The following is a 14,983-nucleotide window of genomic DNA, read 5'->3' as shown; positions in this document are numbered from 1 at the left end:
GTGTAGAGGTTGCATCCTAGATGTGCCACTTAGACTTGGGCAACTCCCTCATTTGTGGACTCTAGCACCAAATCCTTATAAACAAGTATCCCAGTCACCACCCATCAAAGTAACTTCTTTTTCAACAGATAAAGATTATTACAGAGTTATACCACTGATCACACACAGGGATTCTCTGTGAACCACCCCCTCTTTTGCAATGATCCCTGAGCCTTGGGAGGAGATGGTATAATATAGGTGTCCCATTTAGAGTTGAGTATTCTGAAGTCTCTTATTATCTGCATCTTGACAAGTTGTGGGTCTCTGTGTTAATCACCACCTACTGCCAAAAGAAACTTCTCTGATGAGGGTTGAGAGACTTGATAATCTGTATAATGATGAGCCATTAGGAGCCTGTTTAATACTATGCACACTTAGCAGGATAATAATAGCAGGTTCTCCTCTAGGGCCTACAATATGTCTGGCCACAAGTTCTTGGCCCTAGTAATGGTACCAGGTATGGGTTTCATCCTGTGGTGTAGGCCTTAAATCCAGTAAAAAAAAGCAGTTGGTTACTCAAATGATATTTGTGCCACTGTTACACTAATGGGATACCTTACCAGACCAGTAATTATTGTAGCTCACAGGGCTCACATCTGGGTGAGACTGATGATTACTTTTCTCCTCTGGTTGCATGAATAGTGCCTTCATTTTCAATTTTACATGGAAACAAAAAATATCCATGATGGCCAAACTAATCTTGAATAATAAAACTACTAGAGGTTTCACCATCCCAAGTTATACAATAGAACTATAGGAATAAAAACAGCATAATGTTGGCATAAAACAGACATATTGATCCTTGAAATTGAACCGAGGATCCACATAGGAGCACACACTACCATGGCCACCCAATTTTTGACAGAGGCCAAAAATAGTGGAGAAAAGATGGCATCTTTAAGTGGTGCTGGTTAAACTGGATGGCTACATGTAGAAGAATTATTATACTACACAAAACTCGACTCCAAATGGATCCAGAATCTCAACACAAAACCTCATGCCAATCTGATATAGGAGAAAGTAGGGAATACACTGGAACTTATAGGCACAAGAAAGGACTTTCTGTACAGAATCCTAAGAGCACAGGCATTAAGACTAAAAAAAATGGGACCTTTCGAAACAAAAAGCTTCTGTATAGTAAAGGACATCATCATTCAAGTGAAGAGGAAGCTTACAGCATGGGAGGGAAAATAGCTTTACTAGCTATTCAGTTGACAGAGGGCTAGTACCTTGAATATAAACAACAAAAAATACTAAATATCAAGAAAACAAACAACCCATTTAAAAACGGAGCATGGAACTAAAAAAAGAGCCCTCAAAAGATGGAATACAAACATCTGAGAAATATTTAAAAATTTTTTCAACGTCCTTAGCCATCTCAGAAATGCAAACCAAAAGTTCTTTGAGATTGCATTTTACTCCAGTCAGAATAGCTAATATAAAAAACAAGAACGAAACAAAGAAAAAACTCAAATGACAAAAAAATAATGATCTGGGTATGGGGAAAGCAAAATGCTTACTCACAGCTGGTGGGAGTACAGACTAGTTCAGCCACTATGGAAATCAGTGCAGAGATTCCTCAAAAAGCTAGAAACAGATCTACCATAAGATGCAGCCATACCACTCTTGGGTATGACTCTATATTTTACCATGGAGATACATATTCATCCATGTTCATTGCTGCTCTATGTAGCCAGGAAATGGAAGCAATTTAAATGTCCATCAACTGACGAATGAATGATGAAAATGTACATTTACACAATGTCATATTATTACAATCACAGGTCATGGATGGAACTGGAAAAAATCATTCTGAATGCAGTAACCCAGACCCAGAAAGACAAATTCGCATGTTTTCTCTCATTCATGGATCTTAGCTTTGAATCTTTAGATATGCACGTTTCATTTAGTGCATCATAGCGATCAGGAACTTATTAAAGGGCCATGGGTCAGGGACATTCAAGGGAGAGAAGAGAGAACACAGTGGTGTAAAGGTCAGACAGGCTTTTGGCAGTGTCTCAGGCTCCCTTTACCTTAATGTCCTGTACCTTGTGTTTGTGTTGGAAGGTCTTCATCTATTGATTTTAAAGGATAACTTGGCTGGACATAGTAATCTTGGTTGGTAGTTATTTCCTTTCAGAATTCGAAATTTCTCATTCTTGTTATCCTGGTTTTTGCTGAGAGGTCTAATGCAATTCTGATGGGTTCACTTTTGTGTATTGTCATTTTTCTCTTGAAGCTTTTATGGTGGCTAATTTTGATGTTGGTCAAATTGATTGAACTAAAAAAACACTGAGGGCATTGAGCTGGACATGGTGGAGCAGTCCTTTAATCCAGTACTTGGAAAACAGAGAAGGGCAGGTCTCTGTGGGATCAAGGCCAGCTTGGTGTATATAGCCATTCCCTGGCCAGCTAGGGTACATAGGGAGACCCTGTCTCAAATATACAAAACAACAATAAAATCACTTAGGCCATTAATGAGGCACACCACTGGGTGTGTCTGTGAAGTTTTTTCTACAGAGTATTAGCTGGGGAAGATACGTCCTAAATATGAGTGAAACCATTCCTTGGGTTGGGGTCCTAGTCTGAATAAAAAGGAGGAAATGTGGAAGCAACTGAGCATTCCATTGTCCTGTTTCCTGCTCTAAGAACATGTGGGCAATAGCCACTGCCAGAGCTGGGAGATGCTCCTACTGCAATATCCTTCCTGCCATAATGGACTGTGCCTTCAAACAGTGGTCCAAATAAATCCTTTCCTCCCTCAAGTTGCTTCTTGTCAGGCATTTGGTCATAAAAATGAAAAATGGGACTAATTCAGAAAATTGGTATAAAAGTGGGACTGACACTGTGATAAATCTGACCGTCAATTGTAGGCCATCTGAACTGGTTTAAGAACTATTGAGGTTTAGGCTGTGGGCCAGAGAAACCCTAGGATGTTATAAACATAGCTTAATTCTGGTGGGAGTTTGGAAGACCAGAATGCTAGTAGAATGCCAACAGTAAGTAGTATGCTCATAAGGTTTCAGGAAACAAAGTCTCTAGTAAGAGGGAGGTGGCTCAGTGGTTAAGAGCACTAGATGCTCTTGCAGAGGACCTGGGTTTGATTCCCAGCACCCATGGTGGCTAACAACCATCCATAACTCCAGTCCCAAGGGATCTGATACCCTCTTCTGACCTCTGCATATTGTATGACACAGATGCACTTACAGACATCCAGGCAATATACTCATCCACATAAAATAAAAATTATAAATAAAATATTTTTTAAAAGACTGAGAATAGAGGCAATTCATACCAAAATCTGGCCGAGAACTGGCCGTGTTTTGCCCTGTTTTGAAAATTTGACTGAGGCTGAATTTGTTGTAATGGACAGGTTATTTGATGGAGAAAATTTCAAGACAGCATAACATACAAGTTGTAGCATGGTTATCTTTGTATCTCCAGGCACATATTTCTTTCTTTTTTTTTTTTTTTTTTTTTTTTTTTTTTATAAAGAAAGGAGCATGGACCCAGTTAAAGTTGCAAGCAGAACTACGTAGTTCAGCAAGGAAAGGAACTTCAACTTGATTAAAACTGAGGCCAGGGGGCTCTGCCTCCCAAGTGCTGGGATTAAAGATGTGTGCCACCATGCCCAGCTTTGGTCTATGATTTCTTATCCCTACTTTTCCACCTTTAAACTTCATTGTATATATATTTTTAGGTAACCTGCTTCAAGTTATTTCTGGGAAACTGTGGATTAAAAATTGCCTGTCTTTGGAATAATAAAAATATTCTAAAACAAAACAAAACAAAACTGAGGTCAGGGTGGATTTGAACAACATGACTGTAACTGTTGAAGTGATCAACACCTTCATGAGTCACGTTTCATATTGTTGTGGCCAAGCACCTGACAAGAAGCAATGTAAGGGAAGAAAGATTTTATTTTGGCTCACTGTTGAGGATACAGTCCATCCTGGCAGGGAAGGCTTAGGACTGGCTTCAGCCGTGGCTGCAGGAACTTCCTCGTGGACGTGCATATCAAGGAGAAAGAGACAAATGCTAACACTCAGCTGGCTTCTTAATCAGTTTTTATTCAGTCCCTGACCCCCAATTCATGGACGATGTCACCCGCATTCAATGCAAGTGTCCCCCTAACCCCAGTTAATCCTCTGTTGGAAAGCTAGCACACACATACAGAGGGTATGCCTCGCTAACATCCGAAGCAGTTTCTAATCCAATCAAGCTGATGATCTCTTTAAACTAGCTTTACTTATATTTTTGAGATTAATTTGTGGCAGTTTTATTTTATGTTATTTCTTACAAAAGTTGAAAGGTCATAAATCTTTATTATGTCCATTTATTTCTTTTAAAGATATATTAATATTCATTTATATCTTCTACAAAAACCAACACCCCTTACTCCTTTGCTTCTATATTATTTTCTCCTGCAATTCTTTTCTATCATCTGTGTGGAAAACTTCAAACATTTTAGTGTCACATAGTTAATGAGATCATTCTTTTTCTTAAACTTTAAAAAAGCATTTATTATTTTTATTTTATGTGTATGAGTGTATTGCCTGCATGTAAGTAAGTGCACCTGTGTCGTGCAATGCCTACGGAGGTCAGAAGAGGCTGTCAGATCCCCTGGAACTCTAACAGTTGTTAACTGCCATGTGGGTGCTGGGATTCGAACCTGGGTCTTCTGCAAGAACAACCAGTGTTTTTAATTGCTGAGCCAATGAGATCATTCTTAAACTTGTACGCTGGTACAACATAACTACATTTACTGATTTAATTCATTGTTTTTGCATCTCAGGATATCATTCTTGGATTTATTTTCCTACATCTGTATTATGTCTGAAGTTATCATTTCATAACAGTTAAGGCTGCTAAAAATTCTGAGTGCTTGTATGACTGGAAATTCCTTCTTTTTGATGTAGAGAATGAATCCTAGACTTGGCACACATTTTGAATCCCAAATTATCTTTTATCAAAATGTGCTTACTTCATGTTACATTATTACTAAAATTAACATTTAAGTACATCAAGATATGAACTTTATATGAGTTATCAGGTTTTTTGAGTTATCAGGTTCTAAAATAATATGTGTGTAAACCCAGCAATGACGGGAGGGTATTTCCCTACAGTTACCAAACTATAGCCATGATATAATAGTTCCACATAGGGCTTTTATCACGTGTTCTCTTCTGAACTATGTAAGCAGTTTATTCATTTTGGAAATATAAATTCTATGTTATAATAAAATTGAAATTTCTCTTATTCCTTGTTTTTAAAAGACCCCAATCAGTTATTTATTTATAAATGACGTGTCTCTTATATGCTTAAAGACACTATTTCATATGTTTATAAGATTGCTTTGTATTCCTATGGTGGCTTTATTTTCTCATTGACTGCTGTACACTTCTTCAGGGTTAGCTGTCCTGAAATCCTAGTAGGGATTTAGTTATGTGCTCAGTTCTAAAACTGAGATATCCACCTATCCTATATCTAGCTACAAAAGGATGCATACTACATAATTCCACTTGCTAGTAGAATAGAGGTTATAAGGGGTGTGGGATGAACAAATAATGTGGAGATATTATATAGTAGACATAGTTTCTGCTTGGCTAGAAGAAAATGTGGATTTGTATAGTTGTGATTGATTGAGCAACAACATAGGTGTTCTGAAGACTACTAAATCATGCAATTAAATACTGTTAGTAACTTTATTGTTATGTGTATTTACCAATTTTCTAAAAACTTTGGGAGTATTACTCATCAAAGTATAGGTGTTTTTGCTTTATGGACCTTGAATGAATAAAAAAATAGAGAGATGATGGCTTAGTGAAGATGATGTTAAGCAACGATGATTTCTCTAAATGAGGAGTTTTAATTGCCCTGTGGTTTGGATATGATGTGTCCTGGGAAGGGTTTACATGTAGAAATTCATCCTTTCAGTTCTGTTTCTCTAGAACCACTCCTCGTACTGCAATCTGTATTAGGGTTCTCTAAAGAAACAGAACTTATTAGATTATAGATGTATGGATTTATTAGATTAGCTTACAGAATAGAGTCTGTGTAGTCCAACAATGACTGTGCCACACTGCAGAGGCTGAGAACTGGGTAGTTGCTCAGTCCATGAGGCTGGATGTCTCAGCAGTCCCAATCTGGAGCTGAAGACCTGAAGGATTCTTGGAGGTCTGCTAAAATTCTCTTTCATAAACACAAGTACAAACAAGTGGAAAGAGTGGTGGAAACAAGAAAGTGGAAGGAACCAGTGTAATTGAAATTTTGTTCTTTCCCACAAACCTGGAACTGTAGTTTCATCCTGTGGGCCTGAGACAGTGGCCCCTCCCATGAACCCGGAGCTATGGTCCCCTCCTGTGAACTGGAGTTGTGGTTCCCTCTTTGTGAACCTGGAGCTGTGGTCCCTTCCCATGAGCCTGAGGCTGTGGTCCTCTCCTGTGAACTTGGAACTGTGATCCCCTCTCATGAATCTGGAGTTGTGGTCCCCTCCCTCGAACCTGGAGCTGTGGCTTCCTCCTGTGACTCAGTTGTGGTGCCCTCCTGTGAGTTGGAGCTGTGGTTCCCTCCCATGAGCCAGAGTTGTGGTCCTGTTCTGTGAGCTAGAGCTGTGGTCTCCTGTGAACCTGGAGCTGTGGTACTCCTCCTATGAGCTGGAGCTGTGGTCCCAACACTGAGTCATGGTTCCACATTCCTCTGGTGGTGGGATGATGGTGAGGAGAGTGGAGGTGGAGGGCTTCCCAATACTTACCAGGTTGTGCATGACAGTGGCTTTGCCTCTCTCTGTGCTAGGGGTAGAGGAGGTCTCTGCCATTTGCAGATTCTGGCCTTGGGAAGACTAATTCTCAAGAATGGACTGCCAACCTCCCTTGATTGCCAACTATGGTCTTGACTCCACACATAGTTTTGGGCACTCAGGCCTTGATGTTGGATCTCTCCTATTTCCAGGCACTAAAAGGTTTTCCATCATTTTTCTATTCCTCTTCTACAGCCCCAGTATACCTTCACCTGTGCCCTACAGAAAATGTAAATCACCAAATTGAACCTCTAAGCAGGGAAGTTTTTGTTTGTTTGTTTTTTAAACGATGTTATTTGGAAGTGATGAGACAGAGGAAGTGGCCCCATTGGAGGAAGTGGTCCCTGGAGACATGCCTTTGACAGGTGCAGTTACTCTTCCAGATATTTCTCTTCCACTCTCTCTGCTCAGTGGCCACCACAATGTGAGCAAATTTCTCCATCACATGCTCCAACCACCATGATATGCAGCCTCACCACAAGCCCATAGGAATGAAATGAGCAGACCATGGACCGAAGCCGAGGAAATCACCAGCCAAAATAAATCTTTCCCCCTTTTAAACTGTTTATGCCAGTTTTCTGTCACAGCAGGGAAAGGGTAACTAGCACAGTAGCTTCTTAGAGCTTTTCTGCCCCTGTCAGGAGCCACCAGATCACTACTGTCTATTTCACTCATTAACGCGGAGCTCAACTTTCTCTGAAACTTTCCTTCTTCTATAGCCTCAAGGAAGTTGAGGTGTGATGATTGTCTCATGGTGTTGCTCTATTGAATCGTTAGACCCAACGCACTCCATGAGTCCAGGGTACAAGGTTAAAATGGATTTCCGTACTTTCACGATATTTGTACAGTTCAGGTTTTCTAGCTATCTTCAAGGAAAATAACTGATTTATATTCTTCCCAGAGACAGAATAAAACTCTTTTAAATCACCCTTTTTTGTGCTTTGCGCATATGAGTTTGCCAAACTCATGGTAATTTTGGCTTTCAGTATTTCTCAGGTTGATTTTCTTCGCTGATCCAGAATAATCTTTTCCTTCCAGCATGAAGATGCCATATCAAAGGTTTATTATTTTTTTAATACCTGTTTGCTTTTTCAAGTCACTAGTTTTATCTCTATCAATATGCTAGTTTTCTATGTTGAGATTCTTTTTGCAAATTTCGTTGACTTCTGATCTGATAATATCATGCTACTTGGATTTCCTTTTCTTGTTTCTTTTTTGTTTTGCTTTTTTACAATTCTTAAGCCCTTGTGTGTCATCTGTATCGTTGGTACAGAGGACTGGACAAAGATTTTACTCTTTGACCCACATCATTTTTAATCAATAAACTCAGAAGAAACAGTTCTTGACATTTTCACAAAGAAAGTACAGGAAGTACTGAGATTATCAGGCATTGTACACAATTTTAGTACTGCACATGCTCAGCCTAATCTCCGTAATCTGCTTGAGAGAAATAGTAAAGGATTAAACAGACTCCTATGGGCACCGTGTGGTTGTCCTACCTTATATTTGATAATTTAACATTTTTATCTATGCTCTTTCATGATTCATCACGTACAAAATAATAGATTTCATTTTGCCATTTTTGTATGTGTACATCATGGACTTAGTTCTGATTCACTCAGCCGTTTGCAGCATCTGGTTCTCCAGTCCCTCTATCACCGGTCACCTTCCTTCACCTAAACGGTCTCCCCTCTACCTTCATATGTATAAAGCTGAGATTTCCTCATGTAAGAGACAGCTTTTGAAATCTGCATTTACAACTGGTTTATTTTACTTAATAATATGATACCCATTTCATCCATTTTTGTACAAATGTCATGACTTTATTCTTCATGACTGAAAAGATTACATTGCATATATATGTATATATGTGTGTCCCAAACTGCCTGTTTCCTCCAAGGGGTGGGGCCTGTTGCAGGGAATTGACTGTGGAGAGGCTTCTGGGAGCCATCTTGGGATGGAAGCAGGGAGCCGCCACAAACACGCTGCGAGGGTGGGGAGGAGGGATGGCCCTGGTGTCTGATCACACAAGAGACCCCGAGAGAACTCTGGCAGCAATATGTATCTTATATATCTCACTTTTTAATCCAATCATCTTTTGGTAGACATCTAGGCTGATCCCATATTTTGGCACTGTGAATAATGCTGATAAAATATTGATGTATGAGGTGTTAAGTTTTATTATATTTTCAAACACAAGTTGTTTTTGTTTTTCCTTCCTTCCTGCCTTCTTCCTTCCCTCCCTCCCTCCCTTCCTTCCTCCCTTCCTTCCTTCCTTTCTTTTTTGGACTTTTTGAGGCAGAGTCTCTGTAGCCCCAACTGGCCTAGAATTTGTTATATAGGTCAAGCTGGCTTAAACCTCACAGAGCTCCACCGGCCTCTGCCTCCTGAGTTCTGGGATTAAAGGCCTATACCACTGGCCTTTTCCTTCTTTTTTATTAATTTAAAAATGTCTTTATTTTTACTTCATGTGTAAGAGTACTTGCTGCATGTATGTGAGCGCACCTGTGCTGTGCAATAATCATGGAGACCAGAAGAGGGCATTTGGATGATTGTGAGTGCTAGGAACCAACCCCAGTCCTCTTCAAGAACAACCGAGCCATCTCTCCAGCCCCAATTTGTTTGTCTTGATCCTCCTCCCTACCTCTAAAAGGCTAAAGTTCTAGTTCTGCACGGTGAAGGAAAAGCATCAGAAGAGGCAGATATCCTGCAGAGTAGGAGAACATTTTTCCAGCTGTACTACACACAGGTATTACCTAGAATACACGAGGAACTGCAAAAATAAAACACCAGAACCTTCCCCTCAAACTCCAGCCAATAAACGGGCTGATGAATTGAACAAATAGTTGCCAAAGAAAGAGCCAATAAATAGGTCAAAAATATTCAGTGCTGTTAGCCATTAAGAAAATGCAGAGCCAGACTGTATTCAGAGTCTAGCTCATCACAATCAGAATGACTATCACCATGGAAACAAACAACAAAAGCTGATGAGGGTACAGAGGAAACTATAACCTTAACTACTGGTAGACATGTAAATTAGTCCAGTCTCTGCAAAAAAAACAAAAATAGCTACACTAGTCTATTTGTCTAAAGATAAACATTTAAAAAGCCGTTTGATACTATGTCCATTTAGCAAAATTAAAAACAAGTAGATTCTCCCCTAGGGCCCATGATTTATCTACCCGGTCACATGTTCTTGGTCCAATTTACAGTGCCAGGCATGAGTTCTGTCCTGCAGAGCAGGCTTTAAATCCAATCAGAACTTGGTTGATTATCTCCCATAACAGTCATGCCACAATTGTGTTCCAATAGACATAGCTTGCCAGGCTGATCATTACTGTGGTTCACAGGATTCACCTGAGGTAGAAGCCCCTCTCTTTACCCCCCCTCCATGGAAGCCTAAGTAACGCCTGCCAGCTGGCCAGTAGGGAGGCAGCTTCCAGGTCAGCACCAGCTTGATTTCTCTATGTCCTGTGACCCTAGTATATGGTGTCTTCAGCAATAGGGTCTTATCCACAAGTTCTGGTGACAAACCCTCATCAGAAAAGCTTCCTTTTGTAGTGGATGGTGGTAAATGCACATTCTCACAACTGGTCAAAGTGCAGAGAATAACTGTGTATGGAGTGCTCAGCCACAAATAGGACATCTATATCATACCCCTCAGGGATCATTAAGGAAGGGGTGAATGGAAAGGCTGCAAGAGCCAGAGGTTGGGGAGGACTGTTGCCAAACAGTGTTTTACAGACATGACTTGGTTATTATACTCAGGAACACATAGCAGCTGTTGCCTGCATAAGACCTGCACAAGATCAAGCTGCTCAGAATTCCAGCATGGATGAAGGAGGAAGCCCCACCCCTAGCAGAAGGGTTATCACAACTGACGGCTGCTGGGGAAAAGAGAGGTTTCTTCAGGGATGTGGCCCCTGGTCAGCTACCCATGCTCCAGTGGGTGGCCTGAGACCCATGCACGTACTAGAAGCACTAACTGGACTCAGTGGGTTAGAAAAGAAGGCATGTAGTTGGGAGGGAAATATAGTGGAGCAGGTCTGATAGGAGTTGGAGGGAGTGGGACTGGATATGATCAAATTACATCGTGATTATCAAAGAGGGTGTTTGGGCAACATACATAAAAATATATTTAAAAACTAAAAATCTATATGCCATATGATCCAGCTAAAGGCTGTAAGTCAACATATCAGAGATAAGCTCACAGTCTTTATTGTGGCACTGTTGATAACAGCTAAGACATGAAACATAAAATTCCCAAACAGAGGAAGAAGACAGGTAAATATGTCAAGATATAAGCACAGGGGCCTGGAGAGATGGCTCAGCAGTTAAGAACACTGATTGTTCTTGCAGAAGACCCGGGCTCGAATCCCAGCACCCACATGGCAACTGTCTGTAACTCCAGTCCCAGGGGATCCTACAGCCTCTACTGACCTCCACAGACATTGCACGACATAAAAATTTTTAAAGATATAAGCACAGGAAAAGACTTTCAGAAAAGGACTCTAATCATTCAGTAAATAATAACAGCTGACAAATGGAATTTTATGAATTTAGAAGCTTTCACACTGCAAAGGAAACTGTTAATCCAGTCCCATATCCTGATGGAACAGCAGGAGCCAGGAAAATGGAAAGGAACCATGGAAGTAAAGGGAAAGCATCTGAGAGAGGGGGATGGTAGGAAACAGATGTTACCAAGGGGCAAGTGGGGAAAATGGGGTTATTCGACTGGAAGGGATGAGGGAAGGACATGCAAGGAACCATGGGGTAAAGGGGAAGAAGGATTTCAAGAGAGGGGGGATAATAGGAGACAGGTATTATCAAGGGGAAATGGGGGAAATGGAGGTACATTAACTGGGGAGGGAGGAAGGAAGTTAGGGAAAGAGGAGAGATGAATAAAGCTTAGATGGTATGAAAAGTCAGAAAGAAATATATTAACTCAAACCCCCTTGAAAAATACACATACAATATCTGAATATGAGTGCATGTGTGTACCTGAAGGCTATATGACAAGAAACATAGTGCCAGACAGGAGAAACCTCCCTTTTTTGTTCTTGGTCAAGGTAGTTCAAGAGACTCCCAAAATAACACAGGCTATTGCCACAGCCCTTGATTACCTCCCAGAACTTGACGATAAGATCTTATTGCTGAAGACAGGACATACTTCAGACACAGAACTTGGAGAAATGGAGCTGGAACTGACCTGGAAGCCTCCTCCTTGAAGACCAGCTCTCATAGTTTTAGAGGACACTATGCAAGCTGCTAAGGGGGAAAAACAATCAATGGTCCAACCCAGCTGTAAAGCCTAATAACCACAGTGGTTGGCACAGCAAACTATCTCTATTGGTGTGGTAGTGGCATTTTTGTCTAGGAGGTAATTAACAGCTACCTATTTGGACTTAAAGCCCTCTCAATGGGAGGGAACTCATGGGTGACACTGTAAACACAGCCAAATACACATGGCTGGAGAGGTCATAGATCCAAGAGAAAAATCCTATCTCTGTCATATCTCTAGACAAATGAACTTTCTTACTGTATGCTAAATATTATGCATCCTTATAGTTACAGACAAGTATACTGTACACCACTCATCAAAGAAGCTTCTTTCTGCAACAGATAGAGGCTATTACAGAGTTCCACAACTGGTCACACACAGAGAATATATGTCTGAGAGATTCCAAGCCCTAAGTGACACATCTACAGTGGAATCTCTACACCTAAGGCTCATGAAACAGTGGAACAGGGGGTAGAGAGGATATGAATACATCCCTCATTTCTCAACACTGAAGCTTCCTCATGAAACATAGTGCAATGCACACAGGCCACAACAGGCCAAGGTGTAGAGACTAGAGACTGCAGAGTGTGTGTCCCTGGATAGGACTCCTATATTAAACCTCACCCACCTTTGCTCAGGGACCATTGTGGAAGAGGGGGCAGAAAGATTGTAAGAGCCAGGGTTGGTGCTTGAACATAAGGAAACAGAGGCTTTCAGGCCTCTGGGAACCTTGCTCATATGAACTTGCAGCAATGGTGTCAGCATGCACAAGACCCATGCTGACTCAGTCAGACAAAAACCCAGCAGAGAACTGAGGAAATGGGCATCAGCCTCCATCTTAGCTGAGGAACTATTGGCAACTGATTGCTAATAGATGAGGGAGAGTTGATCTTTGCGGAGTGACTCTAGATAGGCTGACTGGACTCCAGTGGATGAACTTGTACTGAGGGACATCTGGGTTCAAATGCTTGACCATATAGGGCTTAACATATATGACAGAGTGCATGAAATCTGGTGGGGGTGGTGCTAAGAGGGGGCATAAATGGGGGAGGAGGTTTAAATTTGATTACGATCTATTATGTGAACTGCACAAAAACTCAATAAAAATGTACATCAAAAATAAAAAGGAAAACAATGATAGTGTTGGAGAGATGGCTCAGTGGTTAAGGGCACTGGTTGTTCTTATAGGGGACCAGGAGTCTGTTCCCAGCACCCATATGGTGCCTAATAACAATCCTTGGGCATCTGATGCCCTCTTCTGGTCTCTATGGGTATTGCATGATGTGAGTGCACTTTAACACACATGCTGGTGAAACACCCATACACATGAAAACAAACAAAAAAAATGTTTTTTAAGAAAAAAAGAAAATCAATTAAAATAAGTGCTGTTGAAGATACAGAGAAAAAGGAAACACGTAAATACTGCTAGTGGGAATGTGAATTCACAGCCTGTATGGAAACCAGTATGAAAGTTTCTCAAAATGGACCCACACTCAAGGGCATTTGGGGATACAAATTTGATTCTCTAGGCTTTTATATATATTCTAGAGTACATGAAATTGAGCCCGGGGTACTGACGGGGAGTGAAGATCGGAGAGGAGGATATGATGAAAATACATTGTATGAAATTCATAAAAATTTAATAAAGATGTTAGTAAATGCCAAAACAGCCTCTAAAATTAAAAATGTTGTAGTCACATTCTTGTGTAGCAGTTTGGACTGGGATTGTTTTCTCCACCAGTTAAAGAACAAAAGGGTTAGAAAGATCTCAGGTGCAGCAGAAGGCAGCAAGCAAACAGGCTTTACTGAAAGATAAAGAATCACAGCCTTGTATACACTCATCCAGAAAGAAAAGCAATTCGTAAGTGGAGAGGGGCCTCAGAAGCAGAAAATTCCGAAGAACCCGCAGGGAGGGCCTGGGTTTTAAGGGTTAAGGTGGGTTTCCCTCCCCTAATTTTGGATTTGTCAACCTAAACAAAAACGAGAAAGCTGATAGTTCACGGCTTTGAATGAGGTGTCCGGGTTTGGCCTTGGTCTTATCTGAACCGGTTTAGATGGAACTGAATGGGCTGTGAAGAGACCCCTCTTGGCTAGAAGGGGAGCCCCCAAGCCTTTGTTTCAGACTAAGAAGAAACAGGAAGTGTGTCATCCTTTTTATTTATTAGTGACTCTGTTTACTTATTAGGATTTAGTCCTTTACAATATGACCCAAACCATTCCACTCCTGGGTGTTTACTCAAAGGATTCTAATCAACACATCACAGAAATACTTCAACGTTTATTGTAACACTATTCACAGTGGATAAGTTATGGAACCAACATATTGTTTGTCAGCAGAGTAATGGACAAAGAAAAGGTAGTATATATGCACAATGGAATTGTATTCCGTCATAAAGAAGAATGAACTGTTTATAGGACAGTGGATACAATCGGAGATTATAATGCTATGAAAAGTAAGTCCATTTCAGAACTACAAATGTTACATTTTCTCTTATTTGTGGATATTAGATTTTGTGTAGATCTGTAAAATCATATATATGACTTGAATGTAGAATTGAAAATGTCCAGAGGAATGAAGGATACTGAGGGGAGAGGGCAGGGGGAACTGCAGGATATTCTCAAAGCACAGTATATCCTTGCATGAAAGTGTCCTTATGAAACCTGGTACCATATACCATAAAAGATGCCAATAAACACACACACCACTACCACCACCAGCACCACCAGCACCACCAGCACCACCAGCACCATCTCACCATCATCATCACTACCACCACCATCACTATCACCAGCATCTAACCATTCATATTTTTGAATACTACATGAAGAGCTTGTTGTGTTTGACCTCATCTTGACTCATCTTT

This window comes from Nannospalax galili, unplaced genomic scaffold, assembly GCF_000622305.1.
Source record: "Nannospalax galili isolate Female #2095 unplaced genomic scaffold, S.galili_v1.0 scaffold1090, whole genome shotgun sequence".
NCBI lineage: Eukaryota > Metazoa > Chordata > Mammalia > Rodentia > Spalacidae > Nannospalax > Nannospalax galili.
Note: the sequence above shows the minus strand (reverse complement) of the source record.